Source organism: Coregonus lavaretus, assembly GCF_964263955.1.
Source record: "Coregonus lavaretus genome assembly, chromosome: 22".
NCBI classification, from domain to species: Eukaryota; Metazoa; Chordata; class Actinopteri; order Salmoniformes; family Salmonidae; genus Coregonus; species Coregonus lavaretus.
In genome coordinates, this window is record NC_140009.1 from 24,517,701 (window position 1) to 24,545,231 (window position 27,531).

A 27,531-nucleotide genomic window follows, 5' to 3' on the forward strand; every position below is an offset into this window, starting at 1 on the left:
CTTTCAGGTTTGGAAATTGCTCCCAAGGATGAACCAGACTTTTGATTTTCCCATGATGTCAAGCAAAGAGGCACTGAGTTTGAAGGTAGGCCTTGAAATACATCCCCAGGTACACCTCCAATTGACTCAAATGATGTAAATTACCCTATCAGTAGCTTCTAAAGCCTTTACATCATTTTCTGGAATTTTCCAAGCTGTTTAAAAAGGCACAGTCAACTTAGTGTATGTAAACTTCTGACCCACTGGAATTGTGATCCAGTGAATTATAAGTGAAATAATCTGTCTGTAAACATTTGTTGGAAAAATTACTTGTGTCATGCACAAAGTAGACGTCCTAACCGACTTGCCAAAACTATAGTTTGTTAACAAGAAATTTGTGGAGTGGTTGAAAAACAAGTTTTAATGACTCCAACCTAAGTATATGTAAACTTCCGACTTCAACTGTGTAGTAGCAGCAAGTGATCTGAGCAAAACATGCAAGGAGAGATGTGAAAGTGAGCAGAGTTACGGCCTCGCTCTCTCCAATCATAGCAGTAGGATTACAACCTGCCCATTTCTTGATAGATAGCTAAACTAGCCAATTGAGTTTTCATGTGCTGTGGATTTTAGACAAGGTAACACACACACACAATTGAATAATGCATTTACCTATATTGTGTATGGAACAAAGTGTTTCTGCTGCACTCATTTTGCTGTGGCACCGCGCCACGGCAAAATCATTGCCGCCATGCAAAAAAAAGATGTAGCATGAAAAAATAAATGAGTACCATAGGGAACGAAACATGCATTCTGACAAGCAGTCAATGCACAACAATTCTTGCATTCGCGAAAACAGCAGTTTTAAATGGGAGATCCCGCTTAACAAAAGGCTGCTAAATACTCCTAAATATGCGTGAACTGCACCATTTTAAACCTGGAGTTTTAGCATCTGCATGGTTAAGCACATTACCACTCTGCAATTTGCAGTGAGCGCATAGGGGAGAGTGGGGCTAAATGTAACACCTGTCAATAAAACGGTAACTTGAGGTAAAACGCCACTACCTCAAACACATTTGTTTTGCAGTGACTTAAATTGTGATGAAACATAATATTTTTAGTTGAGCAAGAGTAGTGGCAACCAGTGAAAGTGTTGGGGGAAAAAATTGTGACATGAAGTTGTACAGGCATGGGGGCGTCTTACCGCTGGTGGCGAGTTAGCCAAAGTTACCCTAACAGGTAGGCCTACATTATATTCACTGTGTTTATGCAAGTTTTTTGGGACAAAATTCATCAATAGCTAGTTAAAAGATCACATTTGGGATCTGGCTAATGATTAGCCCAATAGGGTAAATGCAGATAGGCAACCTCATTATTTCAACAAATAATTTTACTAATGTGTTATTGGGCTCATGGTGTCAGCATACTTTTATTTTCATTCATTTTGGAGTAGAATGTCCTTTTTTTTTTATCACCAGAGCTGAGCTTCTCAGTCCTTCTACATAAACATTCTAGTAGGGGACCCCCCTTCAACCCCCTTCGTGACCTATTCCCCCACTCCCCACATTTTTCCAGAGGAAACACTGGTGTGGAAGTTAATCTTTGCCCTTTTTATTTACCCAATTTAACAAATGAGCATTAAATAAATAAGCTGAACTGATTAGCAGAATTTGGTTCTAGTGTCATTATGAGTTTACTTTGAGGATTTACTATTACAAATCATTGCTGTTATTGTAGTTGTTAATGTTGTAGGAATATTGACAACATATTACATCATTAATGAATGCGCACATCTGTCTATGGGAAGGCTTAAGCCTGCACTGATTCTAATTGGAGATTCTGATTGGAGTCAACACCAGTATGCATGAATAGGATTCGTTTTTTTCCATTGCAGATAGCTGAAATGAGAAGTCAAAGCGTGGTGTGGGACCATTTCACTCAACCAACACAAGGAGTGGCACTGTGTAATTCATGTAATGAGAGAGTCAGCATGGGATTGGCAACAGCGAAAAGTAAAAACACCACAAATACTGTATGTGGTACCATCTGAAGAGTCATCACCCTGCTTTGTTTGATGCAGCAGACAAGAAAAGAGAAGATGCTAAAAACAAAACTCCAGCTCAACCCACTCTTCCATAGATGTTTGAGAGACAGGCAAACTGGCAGAAGTCGGACAACCGGTCCAAAAACATTGACAAAGTGATAACAGAGATGATCGCTACAGACAACCAGCCCTTTAGCGTTGTTTCAGGTGTACGCTTCAAGCATGTAATGGCCACCACCGAACCTAGATACACCCTGAAGAGTGAAAAATTATACCGCACAGAAATTATGCCCAGTATCCACAGCAAGATAGTTAAGAAAATCAAAGCTCTGCGGACTCCAAGTAATGCAGGCCAGTACCTGTACTTCACCCCTGACTGCTGGTCAGGAACGACCGAGTCACTCATGAGTTTGAAATGTCATTTCATAGACAACAAACGGATACGCCAGGAAGTGGTCCTAAATACCAAAGCAATAAATGACTCGCATACTGGCGAGTACATCAGTCAGATGTTCCTGGGCATGCTGGATGAATGGGGCATAGCCAAGGACCGCGTGATTCTTGTCTTCAGAAACAGAGGGGCCAACATGGTCAAAGGGATGAGGATCTCTGAGATAAGACTTTAGCTGCAGTGCCCATACACTTCAGCTAGTGGTCAACTATGGCCTCAGCCAGAGGGCAGTGATGAGAATCATTGCAATGCTGAAATCCTGTGCAACCTATTTTGGCCATTCCATACTTGCCAGAAAGCACCTCTCTGATATCCAGAAGGACCTTGGCCTCCCTGAACATAGGATCATTCAAGACTGCTCCACTCAGTGGAACTCCAACCTCCATATGCTGGAGAGATCGCTGGAACAGAAGAGGGCTCTTAACCTCTACACAGGGAAGAACGGAGGGTTCACAAGCCTGAACGCTGATCAATAGAGCATTGTGGCAAAGCTAGTGGAAACACTGACACAGATAGAAGAGGTTAGACTAGAGAGGAGCCACTACAAGTCCTCCGCCTCCTGCATCATTCCGAGCTTCCAAGTGTTAAAGATGCTCGTCCAACATGAAGATCCTCCTCACAGGGAATCAGGACAATAAGGCAGGAGATGCTGGAGAGCCTGACAGTTATTGCTTGTCTCTTAGACCCTTGCTATAAGAGCAACTCTTTCTCCTCTGCGAATACTCTAACCAAGGCCAAGGAATGGCTAAAAGAAGAGGTTGACCAAGGAGAGCTGGCTGCCACACGGGAGGAAGGGGAGAACGAGGCAGAGATGGAGGAGGAGACACCAGAGGGCACGGAGACACAGGAGGAAGGCAGGTACCCAAAAAGGCCATGGAGAGAACATGATCAGTCTAGTCGGGGACAGGGATAGAATGTACCAGACTCTACTTGGACACCACACCCAGTCAGCTACGAGGAGTTGTGGCCAGCCTTGAGGCTGATGTGGAAATGTATCTCAAAGAGCCAGTGATAGACCGAAGGAAGGGTAATCCACTTGAGTGGTGGAAATACAATGAGGCAAGCTTTGGCCTGCTCGCTCCTCTTGCAAGAAAATTCCTCTGTCCCCCACCCTCCTCCGTTCCAAATGAACGGGTCTATAGAGAAGTTGGCGCCATCTACGAGAAGAAAAGGAGCAGGCTCACAGGGAACAATGCAGAGAAACTATGCTTCTTGTGCTCCTGGACTGGGACTATTAAACCCTATAATGGTAACCCCTAGACTTCAGTAGGTAGGCAAGCGGTAAACAAAGAAATCGTACATTCAAGGACGGTCTGGTCAGGGTCTGATTAATCAGATATAATTTTTCAATGTTCTGCACAAAAAAATTTACTACTAATGGGCTCCAAACACTTTATTAAATGTTTCAATACTGTTGAAAATTGAATTTCTTAAATTTATAAGTAATAGTACTTCATTCAAAGGCAGTTGTGTCATCGTTTCAAATGTTTTTTTGTTTTTTTTAATGATATTGAATAGTTTCCATCGGCATCCTTGACCCCCAAAAACAAATCGGTATAGGCCCTAGAAAATTCCATATCGGTCGTTCTCTAATCTGACAATGACCCATCTAACAATGGCCCACCTAAACTACACTGGACAAAATGATAAACCCAACATGTACAATGTTGGTCCCATGTTTAATGAGATGAAATAAAATGATCCCAGAAACAAAAAGCTTATTTCAGAAAATTGTAGCACAAATTTGTTTACATCCCTGTTAGTGAGCATTTCTCCTATGCCAAGATAATCCATCAACCTGACCGGTGTGGCATATCAAGAAGCTGATTAAACAGCATGATCATTACACAGGTGCACCTTGTGCTGGGGACAATAAAAGGCCACTAAAATGTACAGTTTTGTCACACATCTCACGTTTTGAGGGAATGTCCACCAGAACTGTTGCCAGATAATTTAATGTTCATTTCTCTACCATAAACTGCCTCCAACGTCATTTTAGAGGATTTGGCAGTACGTCCAACCGGCCTCACAACCGCAGACCACGTGTAACCACACCAGCCCAGGACCTCCACATCCGGCTTCTTCACCTGTGGGATCATCTGAGACCACCCACCCGGACAGCTGATGAAACTGTGGGTTAGCACAACCAAAGACTTTCTGCACGAACTGTCAAAAACCGTGCTCGTCGTCCTCACCAGGGTCTTGACCTGACTGCAATTCGGCATCAGTGGGCAAATGCTCACCTTCGATGACCACTGGCACGCTGGAGAACTGTGCTCTTCACAGATGAATCCCGGTTTCAACTGTACTGGGCAGATGGCAGACAGCGTGTATGGTGTCATGTGGGCGAGCGGTTTGCTGATCTCAACGTTGTGAACAGAGTACCCAATGGTGGCGGTGGGGTTATGGTATTGGCAGGCATAAGCTACGGACAACGAACACAATTGCATTTTATCAACAGCAATTTCAATACACAGAGATACCATGACGAGACCCTGAGGCTCATTGTCGTGTCATTCATCCGCAGCCATCACCTCATGTTTCATCATGATAATGCACGGCCCCATTCCACCAGGATCTGTAAACAATTCCTGGAAGCTGAAAATGTCCCAGTTCTTCCATGGCCTGAATACTCACCAGACCCACTGAGCATGTTTGGGATGCTCTGGATCGACGTGTACGACAGCGTGTTCCAGTTCCCGACAATATCCAACAACTTCACACAGCCATTGAAGAGGAGTGGGAAAACATTCCACAGGACACAATCAACAGCCTGATCAACTCTATGCGAAGGAGATGTGTCGCGCTGCATGGAGGCAAATGGTGGTCACACCAGCTACTGACTAGTTTTCTGATCTCACTCTCAAAGTATTCAGACCCCTCGACCTTTTCCACATTGTTACGTTACAGCCTTATTCTAAAATTGATTAACTAGTTTTTTCCTCAATCTGCACACAATACCCCATAATGAGAAAGCGAAAACAGGTTTTGTATTACAAATATTCAGACCCTTTGCTATGGGACTCGAAATTGAGCTCAGGTGCATCCTGTTTCCATTTATTATTTTAGAGATGTTTCTACAACTTCATTGGAGTCCACCTGTGGTAAATGCAATTGATTGGACATGATTTGGAAAGGCACACACCTGTCTATATAAGGTCCCACAGTTGACAGTGCATGTCAGAGCAAAAACCAAGCCATGAGGTCGAAGGAATTGAAACCAATATTGAACTCTTTGATCTGAATGCCAACCATCACATCTGGAGGAAACCTGGCACCATCCCTACGGTCAAGCATGGTGGTTGCAGCATCATGCTGTGGGGATGTTTTTCAGCAGCAAGGATTGGGAGACTAGTCAGGATCGAGGGAAAGATGAACGGAGCAAAGTACAGAGAGATCCTTGATGAAAACCTGCTCCAGAGTGCTCAGGACCTCAGACTGGGGCGAAGGTTCACCTTCCAATAGGACAACGACCCTAAGCACACAACCAAGACAACGCAGGAGTGGCTTCGGGACAAGTCTCTGAATGTCCTTGAGTGGCCCAGCCAGGGCCCGGCCTCAAACATCTCTGGAATCCTGTTTTTGCTTTGTAATTATGGGGTATTGTGTGTAGATTGATGAGGGAAAAAAACGATTTAATCAATTTTAGAATAAGGCTGTAATGTAACAAAATGTGGGAAAAGTCAAGGGATCTGAATACTTTCCGAATGCACTGTAGATGTGGCTTAAAGACAATTATATTGACAATAGTCTAATAGGCGACAATTTTATCGATTGCCTTGTGAATGAAGAGACTGCAGCGCAGCATGAGTAATTGACATAGAAAGGAACAGAGCTTACCAAAAAGTGACTTTTTCAAATCTTTCTTCATGCAGGTAAGAAGTTTCTATTTCATAACATATAGGAAAGAACAGGTTCTAAAGTTTCTAAAACAGATACATTTGTCAAACTTAAAATGAAGGCATGGTCTCTATTTCAAAATAACTATTTTATGTAGTTATTCCATCCGCTATTCCATTCTACATGTGAACACTTGCGGCAGAATAGCCATTGGCTACTAAGCACAGACTAGTAACAAAACTTCAAATATGCTATTCTGCTCTTTTGAAAAACATGTATTAGTTTATATTTATTAAAAAAATATGCATTTCTTTTTGATGATGTAGAACACTTGAATTTAGAGTTAGGAGGTATTACCAGAATGCTAACAGAATTAGCACAACTATATGTAAATTTCAAATGGAGGCTGCTAGCTAAATATGCTAACGAGCGGAAACAAAAATAAACTAAATTGCAAAGACAGGCAATCCAGCTCAAAGTTATACATATATAGGTAGGAGCTACCGAATGTCATTTTTGGTGAGTTTGGACATTTACAAGCGAATGTGAATGAGAGACATTGTGCAAATCATTTTACATTACATTTTAGTCATTTAGCAGACGCTCTTATCCAGAGCGACTTACATTACACTTTATTTTTATTTTTCAAACTGCCCCCCCGTGGGAATCGAACCCACAACCCTGGCGTTGCAAACGCCATGCTCTACATCCCTGCCGGCCATTCCCTCCCCTACCCTGGACGACGCTGGGTCAATTGTGCGCCGCCCCATGGGTCTCCCGGTCGCGGCCGGCTACGACAGAGCCTGGATTCGAACCAGGATCTCTAGTGGCACAGCTAGCACTGCGATGCAGTGCCTTAGATCACTGCGCCACTCGGGAGACCAAATGAACAAAGTTGACGCATACTTGTCTGAAGGAAGAACAGTACTGGCTCTGGAGCAGCATGTGTAGGCTACACATTGAGTCTGTGTGGAGTCTGGAGTAGTTCGGGCAATGGGCCTGCCTGCTCTGCTCGTAGATGGGGGAGGAGCAGACCGGCACAAGGAACTCAAGTGGCAGCTGTTCAAATAACTTATCCAAAGGGCTTTGACTTCCCAAACATGGCAGACAGCCAATACAATATGATGCCCCGTCACCTTATTAATTCAGCCACTTACTTAGATTAACTAGCAAGTTAAACTTAGGGGTCGCGTTCATGCAGAATTCTGCGTTTTTCACGCAGGAAAAAAAGAAAAAACGCATAAGAAATATGTTTTGGTAAACGCAGATGTAAAATGCTTCTTATTGTAATTTCTGCTCGGCATCAGACTAATTTAGTGCTTCAGTTGCACTTCTCCACTCAGATGAGAATTCATGAATGGGCATTCTATCAGCAGACAGTGCTCTGACTGATGTGGAGCTACTTTTCTCCGGTACATTTCTCGGGTGTAGCCAGCCTACTTTTCCCGGTAAAATGCTAGATTAACTTTTAGCAAAATATTAGGAAATGTAGCTGGCTACATTCTTTCTATGATAAACATTGGAAATATGATGGCAATGCATTGTTCTTTCAAATAATACCTTGCTTTTTCATTGTAAGCTAATTTACTTGTGTGGCTGCCAGCCTTTCTACCGCACCTGCTGTCTCGACCTCTGAATGCTCGGCTATGAAAAGCCAACTGACATATACTTCTGAGGTGCTGACCTGTTGCACCCTCCACAACCACTGTGATTATTATTTGACACTGCTGGTCATCTATGAATGTTTGAACATCTTGAAGAACAATCTGGCCTTAATGGCCATGTACTCTTATTATCTCCCCTCAGCACAGCCAGAAGAGGACTGGTCACCCCTCAGAGCCTGGTTCCTCTCTAGGTTTTTTCCTAGGTTCCGGCCTTTCTAGGGAGTTTTTCCTAGCCACCATGCTTCTACATCTGCATTACTTGCTCTTTGGGGTTTTAGGCTGGGTTCTGTATAAGCACTTTGTGACATCTGCAGATGTAAAAAGGGCTTTATAAATACATGTGAAATAGCGTTGCACTTCTGTCATTTGATATTTTCGGTTAAGAAAAACTATAGCTGCACATCCCTGATCACTCTATTGAACAAAAAAACAACAATGTGACTTTCAATATAAAACGCAACACCTGTCAATACACAGCTGGACTCACCTGCTCCCGCTTTCTCCCGTTGTGCTATTTACAAACAAACACGTGACTGGTTCAACTGTTCTGGGGAACTACGGTAAGCTTCATAATGTAAAATAATGTAACAAGTGAAATGAAGAACACAATCTACTTAATCTCCTAACGTATTGTCCAGTTGCCTGCACGTATTTACTTAAAAAGTAGCTACAAATATTAAACTGTTTTAAAAACTTCAAATAAATAGTTTCAACAGCATTGATGGAATTGAAAAACCACCACGTGTCCATTTCCAAATACCCCGATATACAGTATACCGCCCAAGCCTACTTGAATTGTGGTGTTGTGGTTTTTACATGTAGCCTACAATAAAAAACTAATGAAAATGCTTTTTTCGTATTCTAAGACATTCATAAACACAACCAAATTATTATTTTTGCAATAGCATATATGAAATGTATTTATTAGACTGTTTGAATGCATTGGTCAGAACGGGATCGCTCGATGCCCAGTTTTTCTAGTGTTAAATAGTCGGAGAGAGAAACACATGCTTTTGTATGACTACGGGTCAAAGTTATACAAAGTCAAAAAAAATAAAAAAAATAAAGGACCATATGCATTTCAGGTAAAGTAACAACCCAATGTTCATCTCCCAGGTCAAATTAGCCAGCAATAGCAAGAAAGCCACATGTCCATTGTTTAATGTGTTTCGACATGCCCCCAAATTAATATAGTTGGTGCACAGTTGATTTTGATATTGTAACCTGCGTATCATGATCGCGTCTGGTTTTGCTGGACAAACATGCACACGATGGCGGACGCGCGCGTGATGGCGTGACAGGTGTAGTCAGCATGCCAGGCACCATACACATCACCTAGTGTGTGTGGTAGCTACACCAATCCAGAAGTTTGACAAAAAAACTGTGCAAACTCAACTTTAATAATGACTGAATTAAATTAATCTACAATGAGGATCCACACAGGACTCCGTAAAGAGCGAGGATGAATGAAGCAATCTTGGCTAATCCATATCAAATCTCTTTGATGATGGTAGAGCATGGCGCTTGCAACGCCAGGGTTGTGGGTTCGATTCCCACGGGGGGCCAGTATGAAAAATGTAAATGTAATGACTCAAAGCTACTGTTTGTGGACTAACAAAGATCATTGGCAGTGCAAACCTGTTAATCGTTCTAAATATTCTTGCTCTTTATCGAAGTGCACCTCTGTCCTGCTTCTGCTAAGGTGAAGGGTAAAGTGGTTTACACAGACAGCCCAATTGATATTTTTTCTACTAATTGGTATTTTGATATTTTTCCATTAGATATTTTTCAGAGCTGAGCTGATCTGATTGGTCAAAATACCAATTAGTGAGAAAAAAAGAAGAAGAATTGGGCTGCCTGTGTAAACGCAGACAGAGAAGCATGGAGTACCTTACATCAATCTGACCACATGAAACAGCCCAGTCATGCTTGCCAAGATCTCTGCATGGTAAATGGTAGCACATCTGAGGGCCTCAAACAATACGGTGACTCCAATTTATCATGGCCAGTAGCCACATACAAAGTAGCCTAGTTTCAAAGTTGCTTATTGCGGATTTACAGCAGTAAGACGTTTAGCCTATGGGTTGAAGATGCTAAAAACAAAAATGTCCAATTGACCCACATTTTATAACACAAATAAGGCCAGACTACAACAGTCTGGTAAGGTAGCCAAAACTGCCATATGTCACTATGAATTGGCCTGCAAAAGAGAATCTCTCTATATTATGGAGTATCACAACAGATTATAAAATATTTTACTTTTCATGGCTAATAAAATGGGGGGAAATTATAAACATTTTACAAAGGTAGGCTATATCAGCTGCATCAGGTGTTGAGTGCCCACAAATGATACAATGCTGAGCACTGAAGCACTTGACAACGTGTTATATAAAAAAAATATATATATATATATATATATATATATATATATATATATATATATATATATATATATATATATATTTAGGCTAGCTACTACACTAGCTACAGTGAGGGAAAAAAGTATTTGATCCCCTGCTGATTTTGTACGTTTGCCCACTGACAAAGAAATGATCAGTCTATAATTTTAATGGTAGGTTTATTTGAACAGTGAGAGACAGAATAACAACAAAGAAATCCAGAAAAACGCATGTCAAAAATGTTATAAATTGATTTGCATTTTAATGAGGGAAATAAGTATTTGACCCCCTCTCAATCAGAAAGTTTTCTGGCTCCCAGGTGTCTTTTATACAGGTAACGAGCTGAGATTAGGAGCACACTCTTAAAGGGAGTGCTCCTAATCTCAGTTTGTTACCTGTATAAAAGACACCTGTCCACAGAAGCAATCAATTCTCCACCATGGCCAAGACCAAAGAGCTCTCCAAGGATGATTGTAGACCTACACAAGGCTGGAATGGGCTACAAGACCATCGCCAAGCAGCTTGGTGAGAAGGTGACAACAGTTGGTGCGATTATTCGCAAATGGGAGAAACACAAAATAACTGTCAATCTCCCTTGGCCTGGGGCTCCATGCAAGATCTCACCTCGTGGAGTTGCAATGATCATGAGAACGGTGAGGAATCAGCCCAGAACTACACGGGAGGATCTTGTCAATGATCTCAAGGCAGCTGGGACCATAGTCACCAAGAAAACAATTGGTAACACACTACGCCGTGAAGGACTGAAATCCTGCAGCGCCCGCAAGGTCCCCCTGCTCAAGAAAGCACATATATAGGCCCGTCTGAAGTTTGCCAATGAACATCTGAATGATTCAGAGGAGAACTGAGTGAAACTGTTGTGGTCAGATGAGACCAAAATCGAGCTCTTTGGCATCAACTCAACTCGCCGTGTTTGGAGGAGGAGGAATGCTGCCTATGACCCCAAGAACACCATCCCCACGGTCAAACATGGAGGTGGAAACATTATGCTTTGGGGGTGTTTTTCTGCTAAGGAGACAGGACAACTTCACCGCATCAAAGGGACAATGGATGGGGCCATGTACCGTCAAATCTTGGGTGAGAACCTCCTTCCCTCAGCCAGGGCATTGAAAATGGGTCGTGGATGGGTATTCCAGCATGACATTGACCCAAAACACACGGCCAAGGCAACAAAGGAGTGGCTGAAGAAGAGGGCACATTAAGGTCTTGGAGTGGCCTAGCCAGTCTCCAGACCATAATCCCATAGAAAATCTGTGGAGGGAGCTGAAGGTTCGAGTTGCAAACGTCAGCCTCGAAACCTTAATGACTTGGAGAAGATCTGCAAAGAGGAGTAGGACAAAATCCCTCCTGAGATGTGTGCAAACCTGGTGGCCAACTACAAGAAACGTCTGACCTCTGTGATTGCCAACAAGGGTTTTGCCACCAAGTACTAAGTCATGTTTTGCAGAGGGGTCAAATACTTATTTCCCTCATTAAAATGCAAATCAATTCATAACATTTTTGACATGCGTTTTTCAGGATGTTTGTTGTTGTTATTCTGTCTCTCACTATTCAAATAAACCTACCATTAAAATTATAGACTGATCATGTCTTTGTCAGTGGGCAAACGTACAAAATCAGCAGGGGATCAAATACTTTTCCCCCTCATTGTATGTAGCCAATTAACCAATAATGCATCAACCTGGCCTGACAATTGAGAAAGATTTTAAGTAGTTACACATCTTTTGTAAACTGTGCTCATTTACTATTGCCAGGTTTATTAGTTACCACTTTATTACAAAGTGCTACCAGAATTCTTTATGATGATTTTAGAATTATGAAAAGAAAGAGCTAGCTAGTCGTGAATTCATCAACCTATTACCACCTGTCACTTAGCCAGATTCACATCAATGAGTCTGAATAGGATATACCTACATACATTAGTGTTAGCTACGAATCAAGTAGTGGCTACCATAAACTGCATGCATAAGTTAGCTAGCAAGTTGCCCACTACTGTACACTCTAAATTTCAAGCCTCCGCATCTAACCCTAGGAAGCTCTTTGCCGCCACCTCCTCCCTGCTGAATCCTCCTCCTCCTCCCTCTCAGTGGATGACTTCATCAACCATTTTGAAAAGAAGGTTGACGACATCCAATCCTCATTTATTAAGTCAAATGACACCGCGGGTCCTGCTCACACTGCCCTACCAGCTATTTTCAGGTCTCTCCAGAGATGTTCGATCGAGTTCAAGTCCGGGCTCTGGCTGGGCCACTCAAGGACATTCAGAGACTTGTCCCGAAGCCACTCCTGCGTTGTCTTGGCTGTGTAGGGATGGTGCCAGGTTTCCTCCAGACGTGACGCTTGGCATTCAGGCCAAAGAGTTCAATCTTGGTTTCATCAGACCAGAGAATCTTGTTTCTCATTGTCAGAGTCTTTAGGTGCCTTTTGGCAAACTCCAAGCGGGCTGTCATGTGCCTTTTACTGAGGATGGCTTCTGTCTGTCCACTCTAAATTCCAAGCATCTGCCTCTAACCCTAGGAAGCTCTTTGCCACCTTCTCCTCCCTGCTGAATCCTCCTCCTCCTCCCCCTCCCTCCTCCCTCTCTGTGGATGACTTCGTCAACCAGTTTGAAAAGAAGGTTGACGACATCCGATCCTCGTTTGTTAAGTCAAATGACACTGCTTGTCCTGCTCACACTGCCCTACCCTATGCTTTGACTTCTTTCTCCCCTCTCTCTCCAGATAAAATCTTGCGACTTGTGACGGCCGGCCGCCCAACAACCTGCCCGCTTGACCCTATCCCCTCCTCTCTTCTCCAGACCTTGTCTGATTTAGGCCTACACCATCACTGTTGTGTTTTCAGTCATCATGGAACCACCGGTAGCAGTTGTGTGTGGTTTATATGTGCAATAGTCAATTATGATTGCATTTCGTATTTTGGCTAGAAGGCAACGCATCCGCAGACATCGAAAAGTAGCCATCCGACGATATCAGGTCATTCGAAAATGATAATGTATAAGTGTGATGTCAGGGAAAGTTGTATGCGCTAGCTAATGTTTCCAAAAGCTTACAAAACAAAAACATCATTACTTTTACGAGACGTGTTTGTGCCATCATGTGCATTAGTAGCCCAATTTCTAACTTCTTTACATTCATTTTTACTTACACTTGTATGTTAACTTCTCCATATTGATGTTGGTTTAAACGTTTTGGTAGACTTTTCTTAGTGGATGTACAATCATCGCAAATTGAATTATGGGGCGTTTCAGGCCCCGGAGTGAACAGAATTGTACACTCGATCACAAATTAGGGCTGAGGGGCTTACGTTGCCAACTTTCCTTGCTTGGCTAATTGTTTGGACTGACGGCAAATATGGCCGCGGGGATTCCCCCAAGGGCATAAGGCAAGGGTAAGTGGAGGAGGGTGTGTCTTTTACGTGTTTGGAACGCAGCCAGTATCTTCTAAACCGAAGAGGATTAAGCAAAGCATGAATATGTTAGCTACATGAAGTAGCTAAGTACCAAAGATTATAGGGTCTCCTCGGAAACACTTTGGTTCCTACCCTTTCACAATAACTCCTCCCTGGCATTTTCATTTGTTGTCATGTCATAAAACACTTTATTCAAAGTGACCACTATTATATTCTAACTATAGAATTATGATAATCATTCTATTTCCATGATTCCAACAGTTCACCCAATTCTTGATCTAAATCTAAATCTAAATCGCAAGTCAAATCGCAATTGCAACATTTGGTTAAAAACAAGGCCTAGATGTTTTGCCAATATCGTGCAGCCCTACATGGCAGTGTGGAAATTATCTCAAATGAGTGCAGGAAATGCAGAAAATAATTTTGGGTTGAAGTTCAATTGAACAGTATAAAACAATCAGAATGGAGAAAGACCAATTGAAATCACTAAGAATGTCTGTGTTGCCAGTGGTGTAAAGTACATAAGTAAAACTACTTTCAAGTACGACTTAAGTAGTTTTTTTGGGTATCTGTACTTTACTATTTATATTTTTGACGACTTACTTTTACTCCACTACATTCCTAAATAAAATAATTTACTTTTTAATCCTTACATTTTCCCTGACACCCAAAAGTACTCGTTACATTTTGAATGCTTAGCAGGACAGGAAAATTGTCTAATTCACACACTTATCAAGAGAACATCCCTGGTCATCCCTACTGCATCTGATCTGACTGACTCACTAAACACAAATGCTTCATTTGTAAATTATGTCTGAGTGTTGAAGTGTGCCCCTGGCTATCCGTAAATAAACTTAAAATAATTGTGCCGTCTGGTTTGATTAATATAAGGAATTTGAAACGATTTACACTTGTACTTTTGATACTTAAGTATATTTTAGTGATTACATTTACTTTTAATACTTAAGTATATTTAAAACCAAATACTTTTAGACTTTTACTCAAGTAGTATTTTACTGGGTGACTTTCACTTTTACTTGAGTCATTTTCTTTTAAGGTACAGTGGGGGAAAAAAGTATTTAGTCAGCCACCAATTGTGAAAGTTCTCCCACTTAAAAAGATGAGAGAGGCCTGTAATTTTCATCATAGGTACATGTCAACTATGACAGACAAAATGAGAATATTTTTTCCAGAAAATCACATTGTAGGATTTTTTATGAATTTATTTGCAAATTATGGTGGAAAATAAGTATTTGGTCAATAACAAAAGTTTCTCAATACTTTGTTATATACCCCTTGTTGGCAATGACACAGGTCAAACGTTTTCTGTAAGTCTTCACAAGGTTTTCACACACTGTTGCTGGTATTTTGTCCCATTCCTCCATGCAGATCTCCTCTAGAGCAGTGATGTTTTGGGGCTGTCGCTGGGCAACACGGACTTTCAACTCCCTCCAAAGATTTTCTATGGGGTTGAGATCTGGAGACTGGCTAGGCCACTCCAGGACCTTGAAATGCTTCTTACGAAGCCACTCCTTCGTTACCCGGGCGGTGTGTTTGGGATCATTGTCATGCTGAAAGACCCAGCCACGTTTCATCATCAATGCCCTTGCTGATGGAAGGAGGTTTTCACTCAAAATCTCACGATACATGGCCCCATTCATTCTTTCCTTTACACAGATCAGTCGTCCTGGTCCCTTTGCAGAAAAACAGCCCCAAAGCATGAAGTTTCCACCCCCATGCTTCACAGTAGGTATGGTGTTCTTTGGATGCAACTCAGCATTCTTTGTCCTCCAAACACGATGAGTTGAGTTTTTACCAAAAAGTTCTATTTTGGTTTCATCTGACCATATGACATTCTCCCAAACTTCAGACGGGCCTGGACATGTACTGGCTTAAGCAGGGGGACACGTCTGGCAATGCAGGATTTGAGTCCCTGGCGGAGTAGTGTGTTACTGATGGTAGGCTTTGTTACTTTGGTCCCAGCTCTCTGCAGGTCATTCACTAGGTCCCCCCGTGTGGTTCTTTTGTTATTGACCAAATACTTATTTTCCACCATAATTTGCAAATAAATTCATTACAAATCCTACAATGTGATTTTCTGGAATTTTTTTTCTCAATTTGTCTGTCATAGTTGACGTGTACCTATAATGAAAATGACAGGCCTCTCTCATCTTTTTAAGTGGGAGAACTTGCACAATTGGTGGCTGACTAAATACTTTTTTCCCCACTGTATGTTTACTTTTACTCAAGTATGACAATTGGGTACTTTTTCCACCACTGTGTGTTGCCACCCTAGGGTCACACACACTACTTTATATTATTCAAAAACATAAAATACCTTCAAAAATGTGAAAAATACTGTGATATGAGATTTTGGCCATATCGCCCAGCCCTATAATGTACCGAAGTAGTAGAAGTTCAATATGTTTCCATCGCATTTTCAACTCTGATTATTTTGTCACAAAAACTGTTAAGTAGCAAATGTGCCTACTCTGGTCTTGGCATGTGCGCTCTAGCGAACAGCTGGTAGATACAGTGCGGGTAGACTGTGCGGGTAGGCTAGCCTACATTAGGAGATTATTATGGATAAGACAGATATTATATTTGGACCACACACCATATCGTATGACTCCATGTTTACTTCGATATGATGGTTATTATATAAATATTTGTGCATAAAAAAGATGTTTCCACCACCATTTCTCACATAATAAATTTCACAGACACAAAAAGACCCCACCATGTCGAACAAACAAATTCTGTCTGCATTTATAAAATTGTACCTAAACTGTTTCCATCACAGCTGTTGTGATTTTTTTTATACATATACGGTAGGACTTTACTCGCATAAAAACTGTGGATATAAATGTGGTTAGAGACACACACAAAAAAACAGCAGGTTACAAAGTAAAGCTTCGTAGCTACGTTTTGATGTATGGGTTGTCGGGGATTGGTCCAAATTCATGTTCCGCCACCCCCATTCCATGACGAGTGCTAGCTTGCTAGCTGTGTGGGAGTGCTTGAGGCAACTGAGGTGAGAGGCTGCGCTGCATTAGCTGTATTGTGCCAGTGGGACATTTTGTGATTGGTTTTATTTTTTCAAGTGAAAACTACCAGAATTCAGTGGCTACTGCCCTACAATAGATAAAAACAGCTAAATCTTGCTGTGCAGCTGGCTAGAAGGCCATTCACACTTCTGAGCCTAGGTTAATTATTTGCTGGAAACGGTGCAAAAATGCATGCTGAGGGAAAATAGAGCCACTCTAACCCAAACACAGTGGGGAACAATGGGCCTTCTACGCCTTCAGAGAAGGGCTAAGGATTTATAAATAAAAACAAGATTATAATAATAATAATAATAATAATAATATTTTCAATGATGTTCTGACTTAATCTCTTCAGTTTGCAAAGCTGTCATCAAGGCAAAGGGTGGCTATTTGAAGAATCTGAAATCTCAAATATATTTTGATTTGTTTAACATTTTTCCGGTTACTACATGGTTCCATATGTGTTATTTCATAGTTTTGATGTCTTCACTATTATTCTACAATGTAGAAAATAGTAAAAATAAAGAAAAACTCTTGAATGAGTAGGTGTTCTAAAACTTTTGACCGGTAGTGTATGTTAACAATATGGCCACCTTCCTTAAATGAATGGTTTTAACATGCTGTCTTTTTTTATTCCATAGACAAATTAGCATATGAATCTACTTTTAATTGATTCATCACGCTCCGTGTTCTACATCAGCTCTGAAAATGTCATAACATGTCCACCCGATCTTAAGATATTGGACAAAACGTGTCGAATTTAAGATTCCAGACAGGTGATTTGGTGCCTTATTGACAAGGGATTATCATTGACCTGTACACAACCTTTTTTACCTTTTCCGATCACTTGGAAATAAGATCTCAGCAATGGTAAGTCCTATCCTCATGAAATAAAGTGTTATGTGTTCCTGACAAGCTTCTCTATAAGATGGAATACATATTACAAAAATAATGCTCAATATATGGGCCATTGAACGGTCAGCCTTGTGCAGAGACTCTGCCACGAGGTAACAGAATCAATAGAACATCTTTACTGGTATTGTCCATCAGTGACTCACGTTTGAAGTCAGGTCCAGGAATGGTTGTTACGGCATAATATCATTATACTCTTGGGTAAAGTATTTATTTTTAGGGCAATACCGGTAGAAGTGTTACAAATAGGGAGGGTCAGGATCCTCGTAGAACATCATACTAAAATGGAGGGATGAATTGTAAAAGGAAATAGCAAAATGGCCTTATACTGGGAAAGATGGGTTAATCTGTGGATATCGGAGGGTTGGAGTTAAGATCAGACTGAATGATGAATTGGCCTGTGTGAGTGAAAATCCAGCACTTGAAGAAAGAGGAAATTAGAAATATGTATAATTATTTAACTACAAGTACCATAGTTATTTTACCCAACAAAATAAAATAATGTAAGTCCCATCCTCATGAAATAGTGTTATGTGTTCCTGAGAAGCTTCTCTATAAAACATGGAATACAAAGTATAACACCAGAACCAAAGTTTCATTTTGACCCCCAACACACTAGAAAATGGGTCTCAAACAGTAGCTCGCAGACCACCTAGGAGTATTTCGCCAAACAATTCTGAAAGTACATGCAAATTTCAAACAGTCAAACAAATCTCACAAGGATCAGACACCGCAAGCTCCCTGCTACTATCTAACCAACGAAAAATTGACATTGTCCCACCCCTGGTTAGGTTTGGCTTTTTAAGCCAATAGTGGCTAACACCATCTGCCAATTCATTTCCAGCAATATTGTCCCTTTCGGTCTGTGTGTTGTGGCCATTTTTCTATTACTCCGTGTGTAGCCAGTAGTGATGGGTCGTTTGCGAACGAACTGCTCTTTTTGGTGAACTTCGGGAACCAAATCGCATAGACGAAAGAGCCCTTCATTTGGCTCCCTGATTTGCATACTTTAACTATTGCTTTTTAAGCTCCAGACATCGATTATCTGCAGATAAATTATAAAAACAGTCTCTGAAGATGGTCATTCCTCAATGGAGGAACAATATAGTGAGCAGAGAGCCTAATTCAGTCTTCATTTTTTTTTGCAGGCTATCTAATAATTTGGTCAGGTAAAAATGTATTTGAACTCACATTTCACAATCTGACATAATGGTTGGCAACATTTTAGGCTTTAAAATTAGACAGATGTAGTTTTTTCATGGTTTTAGGTCAATTTCTAAGCATTACTGAGCAACGAGCTGTTTGGGAGCCAAATGAATGGCCATTTTAGGTGAACGGCGCCAAATGATCCAGCTCACAGAAAAGACTCGGAATGCCCATCACTAGTAGCTAGTTGATGTGATAAGCGTTGTGGGCTGAGATGGGGTTTTTTCGGGTTCAAGTCCAGGCTCTGGCTGGGCCACTCAAGGACATTCAGAGACTTGTCCCGAAGCCACACTGCGTTGTCTTGGCTATGTGCTTAGGGTTGTTGTCCTGTTGGAAGGTGAACCTTCGCCCCAGTCCGAGGTCCTGAGCAGGTTTTCATCAAGGACCTCTCTGTACTTTGCTCCGGTCATCTTTCCCTCGATCCTGACTAGTCTCCCAGCCCCTGCCGCTGAAAAACATCCCCACAGCATGATGCTGCCACCACCATGCTTCACCGTAGGGATGGTGCCAGGTTTCCTCCAGACGTGACGCTTGGCATTCAGGCCAAAGAATTCAGTCTTGGTTTCATCAGACCAGAGAATCTTGTTTCTCATGGTCTGAGAGTCCTTTAGGTGCCTTTTGGCAAACTCCAAGCGGGCTGTCATGTGCCTTTTACTGAGGAGTGGCTTCCGTCTGGCCACTCTACCATAAAGGCCTGATTGGTGGAGTGCTGCAGAGATGGTTGTCCTTCTGGAAGGTTCTCCCATCTCCACAGAGGAACTCTGGAGCTCTGTCAGAGTGACCATCGGGTTCTTGGTCACCTCCCTGACCAAGGCCCTTCACCCCCGATTGCTCAGTTTAGTCAGGCGGTCGGCTCTAGGAAGAGTATTGGTGGTTCTAATCTTCTTCCATTTAAGAATGATGGACGCCACTGTGTTCTTGGGGACGTTCAATGCTGCAGACATTTTTTGGTACCCTTTCCCAGATCTGTGCCTCGACACAATCCTGTCTCGGAGTTCTACAGACAATTCCTTCGACCTCATGGCTTGGTTTTTACTCTGACATGCACCGTCAGCTGTGGGAACTTATATAGACAGGTGTGTGCCTTTCCAAATAATGTCCAATCAATTGAATTTACCACAGATGGACTCCAATCAAGTTGTAGAAACATCAAGGATGATCACATAATGTCAACGTGGAATTATGTTTTCCAAAATTGACAAATTAATTAAAGATGAAAAGCTGAAATGTCTAGAGTCAATAAGTATTCAAACCCTTTGTTATGGCAAGCCTAAATAAGTTCAGGACTAAAAATGTGCTTAACAAGTCACATAATTAAGTTGCATGCACTCACTCTGTGTGCAATAATAGTGTTTAACATGATTTTGGAATGACTGCCTCATCTCTGTACCCTACACATGCAAATATCTGTAAGGTTCCTCAGTCAAGCAGTGAATTTCGAACAGATTCAACCACAAAGACCAGCGAGGTTTTCCCATGCCTCGCAAAGAAGGGCACCTATTTGTAGATGGGTAAAAAAACAAACAGACATTGAATATCCCTTTGAGTGTGATGAAGTTATTAATTACAGTTTGGATGGTGTATCGATACACTACAAAGATACAGGCGTACTTCCTAACTCATTTGCCGGCGAGGAAGGAAAACGCTGAGGGATTTCACCATGAGGCAAATGGTGACTTTTAAAAACAGTTACAGAGTTTAATGGCTGTGATAGGAGAAAACTGAGGATGGATCAACAACATTGTAGTTACTCCACAATACTAACCTTAATTGACAGAATTAAAAAGAAGCAAGCCTGTACATTCATCATGTTTGCAACAAGGCACTAAAGTAATAATAAGAAATATGGCAAAGCAATTCACTTTTTGTCCTGAATACAGTGTTATGTTTGGGGCAAATCCAATACATTACTGACTACCACTCTCCATATTTTCAAGCACAGTGGTGGGTGTCTGCATCATGTTATGGGTATGCTTGTAATTGTTAAGGACTGGGGAGTTTTACAGGCCATACAATTAACTGAATGGAGCTAAGCACAGGCTAAATCCTAGAGGAATACCTGGTTTAGTCTGCGTTCCACCAGACACTGGGAGATTAACTTACCTTTCAGCAGGACAATAACTTAAAACCCAAATCTACACTGGAGTTGCTTACCAATAAGACAATTAATGTTCCTGAGTGGCAGAGTTACAGTTTTGAAAATAATTAAATGGGCAAATATTGTACAATCTAGGTCTGCAAAGTTCTTAGACTCCCCCAGAAAGACGCACAGCTGTAATCGCTGCCAAGCGAAAGTCTAAAATGTATTGACTCAGGGGTGTGAAATGAGACATTTCTGTATTTAATTTTCAATCAATTTGCAAAAATGTCTAAAAACATGTTTTCACTTTGTCGTTATAGGGTATTGTGTGTAGATGGGTGAGAAAAATATTTTATCAGTTGAATTCAGGCTATAACAACAAAATGTGGAATAAGTCAAGGGGTATGAATAATTACACGTCCCCTGGAATAATTACACGTTAAAAGTGATGAATATGTGACATGTTGCAATCGTGGTGGGAACCATGAAGCCTCGGCTTTGGAATACCCAACAAGGGTGAAAGAGAATGAGGTGGCCAAAGTCAGGGCTGTCCAGAGCATTTCATATGCAGCACCTGTTAAAATGGTTGAGGGTTCGAATGGTGCTCCTGAAGAGTCCATGGTGGTGGATAAGCCTTCACTGAAGGCTGCAGGGGTTGCCGTTCAACAGCAGGACCCAGATATGTTCAAGGTTAAGAAGGTGTGTGGCTTTTACAGATATTTACATTTAAATTTTAGTCATTTAGCAGACGCTCTTATCCAGAGCGACTTACAGTTAGTGAGTGCATACATTTTCATACTGGCCCCCCGTGGGAAACGAACCCACAACCCGGGTGTTGCAAGCGCCATGCTCTACCAACTGAGCTACAGGGGACATGGAGATATGGTGATTAATGGCACTGCCAAGGTGGAGAGAAAGTCCAGGAAAATAGATATCATTGTGGATACAGTGGAACGGTTCCTGGGACTTAAAGACTTCTTGGTGGAGGAGTTGCATGGAGTATTGTCACAAGCCGTACCACCCTCTCAGCTCATAGAGCCTGAGAAGGGAGATATGGAGATTTAAAGGAAGGAAGAACAGAGTTTTGGTGTTTTGTCAATGTGGTTTTTTATTGTTTTATTTTGGGTGGATTAAGTTGATTTTCCCTATCACGTATGGGTTTTATTAAAAATAAGAAGCCCGAGAAGTCTTGGTTTTATCAACCCCGTCCAGTTGGTGGAGGTAATAAACCGTTTTGGATTGTAGTCGGCCATAAAACCCACAGAAGAAAAAAAATAGCGTCTAGTCTGCCAGAAAGCCACACGAAGAAGAATTTCACACGCAGCCAACCGTGGGTGAATCTAACAACTGCAAACCCTACATACGGACAAGTGTTTTCAAGAGCTCCCAAGGTACTAGCTCCAAAGCTAGCTGTGGCTGGCTTGCAGTCTCTGAGTGAATGAATTGAGTTGCGTAACTAACCGTTAGCTAGCTTCAAAGCAAATGTCTTACCTGATGTGGCATATCACCCTTTACTTTGTTGGGTATCGGGACTGTTAGCAGGTCAATAATTCTCTAAAGGTTTGGTAGCTGGTGAACGTATTCTTCGTTCAATGGAAACTTTTCTGGTGTTTAACTGTGAAAGAAATGGCAATGGATTACACAAAGCTAACGGCAATCGGCTAGGAGACGATAAATCAAAGCAACATCTATTTATGTGCATAACAAAAGTTAGCTACTCTGTGATATTCTAGCAATAACCATATTAGCTAAGTAGCTTGTAAAGTAGCTATATTACAATGCTATACACCATTTAACGTAACCAAATTGATCGCACTAAAATAACAGTTAACTATCTACATTGTTTTGTCAAAATTTGCAAGCGAGCTAGCCGCGCTGTTAAAGCGTACAGCGTTGCGCGAGCCAATAATTTCAGTCTCAAACGCAACAAAAACACATTGCTCAGTCAGCGCCTCATTATCAAATGTATTTGAAACGTGCATGTTATAAAGACCAAATGGAAAGCTCATTCGCAAAACAACTCACGTTAATCAATCAGTACGAAGAGGCACATCTTTAATCTATCCCTGAACAGACGTGAATAAACACTTCTGCTTTGTCCCGCCCCATAGTTTAGCAGAAAATGCATATCTATAGATATATCACCGCGAGCAACCAATCATAACTAACTTGTAAGAATAGTATCTTCTTTTAATTGGACAGGAGCATGACAGGCTCCCTTTTCTGGTCGAATAGAACCAGAGATGTTAGAGAAAGGAGGAGAGGGGAATCCCATTGGGCAATGAATGGAGGAACGTATAACTATTCTAATTCCTATCCTAATTCAATGCGTATAACGCGCCACCCTGCAGACTGTCGACCAATCGCGTTCCGGTTGTCATGCTGCGTCACAAGGTTGCTAAACTAATCGTCACGCAAAACCTACCCAAAGTCAGGGTATGATGCCGCGTTAACGAGCAAGTCGGAACTAAGAAACTCGGAAATGTCCGACTTGTTAACTGGTTGTTGTTGTACACGTGCTGCGTTGTACGAATCAGCATGTCGGAAATTAACGACTTTCCTAGTTTCGACTACCATCTGAACGCGGCATGAGCCGAGACATCTGCCTATTTTCCTCGAAAGTACGTAATGTCACGATTCCAAAGCTATACGATATTACAGAGAACAAGTTAATTATCTCACATCTCTGAAAAGATTTGTGATGTTGTACTTCTTGTTCACGAAATTCATGCTAATGTTGGTTTTTTGAGCTTGCGCCCAAATGACTCCCATTCACTCCTTTGAGCGCGCCCCTTGTCCCAGAATCGTCCAAAATGCAGCGCGCGGCCCATTGACGACCAGGGTTGCCATGTTAGCGGTTTTCTGACAATTGGGCTACATTGAAAACGTTGTCGCGAGTGAAAGTATTTTGGTGGCGGGTTTTTGGGCTACTTCGAAATTGCACCGCGGCCGCCTTGGCATTTCTCTTAAATTTATTTTCACTGTGACCTGCTGCTGCTGACTCAGGCAGTGAGTAGGTGAGTGAATCGTTGGGAGTGTGTGTGTACGTTTAGAGCACTGGTTGAGGGAGTGCTGCAGCTGAGTCAGCTGAGTTACGGAGACAGAGCAGCAGTTGCAGTACATTGCTGTCTGTTTGGGTTTTAGGCTGTGTTTCTGTATAGCACTTTATGAAATCTGCAGATGTAAAAAGGTCTTTATAAATACATTTGTTAGTGACAACTTTTTACCAGTTGTAGGTAGGCTATTTAGTTTGTTCATTTACATATAATTATGCACATGCGCAAACAGGATTTATTTACAATTATAAACTTGGTGGTTTGAGCCCTGAATGCTGATTGGTGGAAAGCCATGGTATATCAGACTGTGTACCACAGGAATGACAAATTACTTTTTACTATTCTAATTGCGTTGTTAACCAGTTTGTAATAGCAATAAGGCACCTCAGTCGTGGTATATTGGCCATATACCACAAACCCCTAAGGGCTGTTATTAGCCACGGCTAAGGGCAATTTCCTAAGAACAGCACTTAGCCGTGGTATATTGGCTATATAAAACACCTCCTCGGGCCTTATTGCTTAATCATAGCAGTCAAAACAAGTTAAATCGACATCCATTAATGGAAAATAAGAGTGATTTATATTTTCTCCTGCAACATATTATTAAACTCGCAAGAATTTTGCTTCTTTGCCTATGTTGTTAAAAATGACGTCGATATTCCTCTTAATTCGCTCGATAATTTATGGGAAAAGGGTTTCATGGATAATGTGCCAACTCCTTTCTAGTGTTCAGACCTTGTGGGCTGGTTTTCAGAGGTCATTGGGCTCCAAATTTAAGCTAGACTTGGCAACCCTGTTGACAACGCATGGGCAACCAGTGCTGAGCAATTAACAGACATTTAGGTTTTTTCTGTTACTAAACAACTAATTGACCAACATCTGTTCAATTACTTGAATTCCATTTAGTTCGGGTTTTTTGTGAGCTCAACGTGACGTTTCTCTAGAGAGAATGCAAAACATTCACGACAGAAATCATGTGGAGAACTACAGTGGGGAGAACAAGTATTTGATACACTGCCGATTGTGCAGGTTTTCCTACTTACAAAGCTTGTAGAGGTCTGTAATTTTTATCATAGGTACACTTCAACAGTGAGAGACGGAATCTAAAACAAAAATCCAGAAAATCACATTGTATGATTTTTAAGTAATTAATTTGCATTTTATTGCATGACATAAGTATTTGATCACCTACCAACCAGTAAGAATTCCGGCTCTCACAGACCTGTTAGTTTTTCTTTAAGAAGCCCTCCTGTTCTCCACTCATTACCTGTATTTACTGCACCTGTTTGAACTCGTTACCTGTATAAAAGACACCTGTCCACACACTCAATCAAACAGACTCCAACCTCTCCACAATGGCCAAGACCAGAGAGCTGTGTAAGGACATCAGGGATAAAATTGTAGACCTGCACAAGGCTGGGATGGGCTACAAAACAATAGGCAAGCAGCTTGGTGAGAAGGCAACAACTGTTGGCGCAATTATTAGAAAATGGAAGAAGTTCAAGATGACGGTCAATCACCCTCGGTCTGGGGCTACATGCAATATCTCACCTTGTGGGGCATCAATGATCATGAGGAAGGTGAGGGATCAGCCCAGAACTACACGGCAGGACCTGGTCAATGACCTGAAGAGAGCTGGGACCACAGTCTCAAAGAAAACCATTAGTAACACACTACACCGTCATGGATTAAAATCCTGCAGCGCACGCAAGGTACCCCTGCTCAAGCCAGAGCATGTCCAGGCCCGTCTGAAGTTTGCCAATGACCATCTGGATGATCCAGAGGAGGAATGGGAGAAGGTCATGTGGTCTGATGAGACAAAAATAGAGCTTTTTGGTCTAAACTCCACTCGCCGTGTTTGGAGGAAGAAGAAGGATGAGTACAACCCCAAGAACACCATCCCAACCGTGAAGCATGGAGGTGAAAACATCATTCTTTGGGGATGCTTTTCTGCAAAGGGGACAGGACGACTGCACCGTATTGAGGGGAGGATGGATGGGGCCATGTATCGCGAGATCTTGGCCAACAACTTCCTTCCCTCAGTAAGAGCATTGAGGATGGGTCGTGGCTGGGTCTTCCAGCATGACAACGACCCGAAACACACAGCCAGGGCAACTAAGGAGTGGTTCCGTAAGAAGCATCTCAAGGTCCTGGAGTGGCCTAGCCAGTCTCCAGACCTGAACCCAATTGAAAATCTTTGGAGGGAGCTGAAAGTCCGTATTGCCCAGCGACAGCCCCAAAATCTGAAGGATCTGGAGAAGGTTTGTATGGAGGAGTGGGCCAAAATCCCTGCTGCAGTGTGTGCAAACCTGGTCAAGACCTACAGGAAACGTATGATCTCTGTAATTGCAAACAAAGGTTTCTGTACCAAATATTAAGTTCTGCTTTTCTGATGTATCAAATACTTATGTCATGCAATAAAATGCAAATGAATTACTTAAAAATCATACAATATGATTTTCTGGATTTTTGTTTTAGATTCCGTCTCTCACAGTTGAAGTGTACCTATGATAAAAATTACAGACCTCTACATGCTTTGTAAGTAGGAAAACCTGCAAAATCGGCAGTGTATCAAATACTTGTTCTCCCCACTGTATGTGGGAAGCTGGGGTGAAGGGAGTTGTAGTTGACATTAAGCAAATATGAAACCAAAACTGAACAAAAATATAAACACATCATCCAACAATTTAAACGATTTTACTGAGTTACAGTTCATATAAGGAAATAAATCAATTTAAATACATTCATTAGGCCCTAATCTATGGATTTAACATGACTGGGCAGGGGAGCAGCCATGGGAGGGCATAGGCCCACCCATTGGGGAGCCAGGCCAAGATCTTCAGAATGATTTTTTCCGCAAAAAAGGGCTTTATTACAGACATAAATACTCCTCAGTTTCATCAGCTGTCCGGGTGGCTGGTCTCAGACGATCCCACAGGTAAAGAAGCCGGATGTGGAGGTCCTGGGCTGGCGTGGTCTGCGTTTGTGAGGCCGGTTGGACATACTGCCAAATTCTAAAAAAACAAAGTTGGAGGCGGCTTATGGTAGAAAAATGAACATTCCATTTTCTGGCAACAGTTCTGGTGGACATTCCTGTAGTCAGCATGCCAATTGTACGCTCCCTCAAAACTTGAGACATCTGTGGCATTTTGTTGTGTGACAAAACTGCTCATTTTAGAGTGGCCTTTTGTTGTCCCCAGCACAAGGTGCACCTGTGTAATGATCATGCTGTTTAATCAACTTCTTGATATGTCACACCTGTCAGGTGGATGGATTATCTTGGCAAAGGAGAACAACTCACTAACAGGGATGTAAACAAATGTGTGCACAAAATACGTTTTTTGTGCGTATAGAACATTTCTGGGATCTGTTATTTCAGCTCATGAAACATTGGACCAACACTTTACATGTTGCGTTTATATTTTTGTTT

At 41.8% G+C, this 27,531-nt stretch overlaps 1 long non-coding RNA gene across 1 annotated transcript in view; it reads left to right on the forward strand.

Annotated features, from left to right (window-relative positions):
• The first annotated feature begins 22,351 nt into the window (after positions 1-22,351).
• Positions 22,352-27,531, forward strand: part of LOC311150217 — a 62,935-nt gene continuing 57,755 nt past the window's right edge. The window contains exon 1 of the long non-coding RNA XR_014615085.1: positions 22,352-22,436. This is a non-coding gene — a long non-coding RNA (uncharacterized lncRNA). The remainder of the gene's footprint in view (positions 22,437-27,531) is intronic.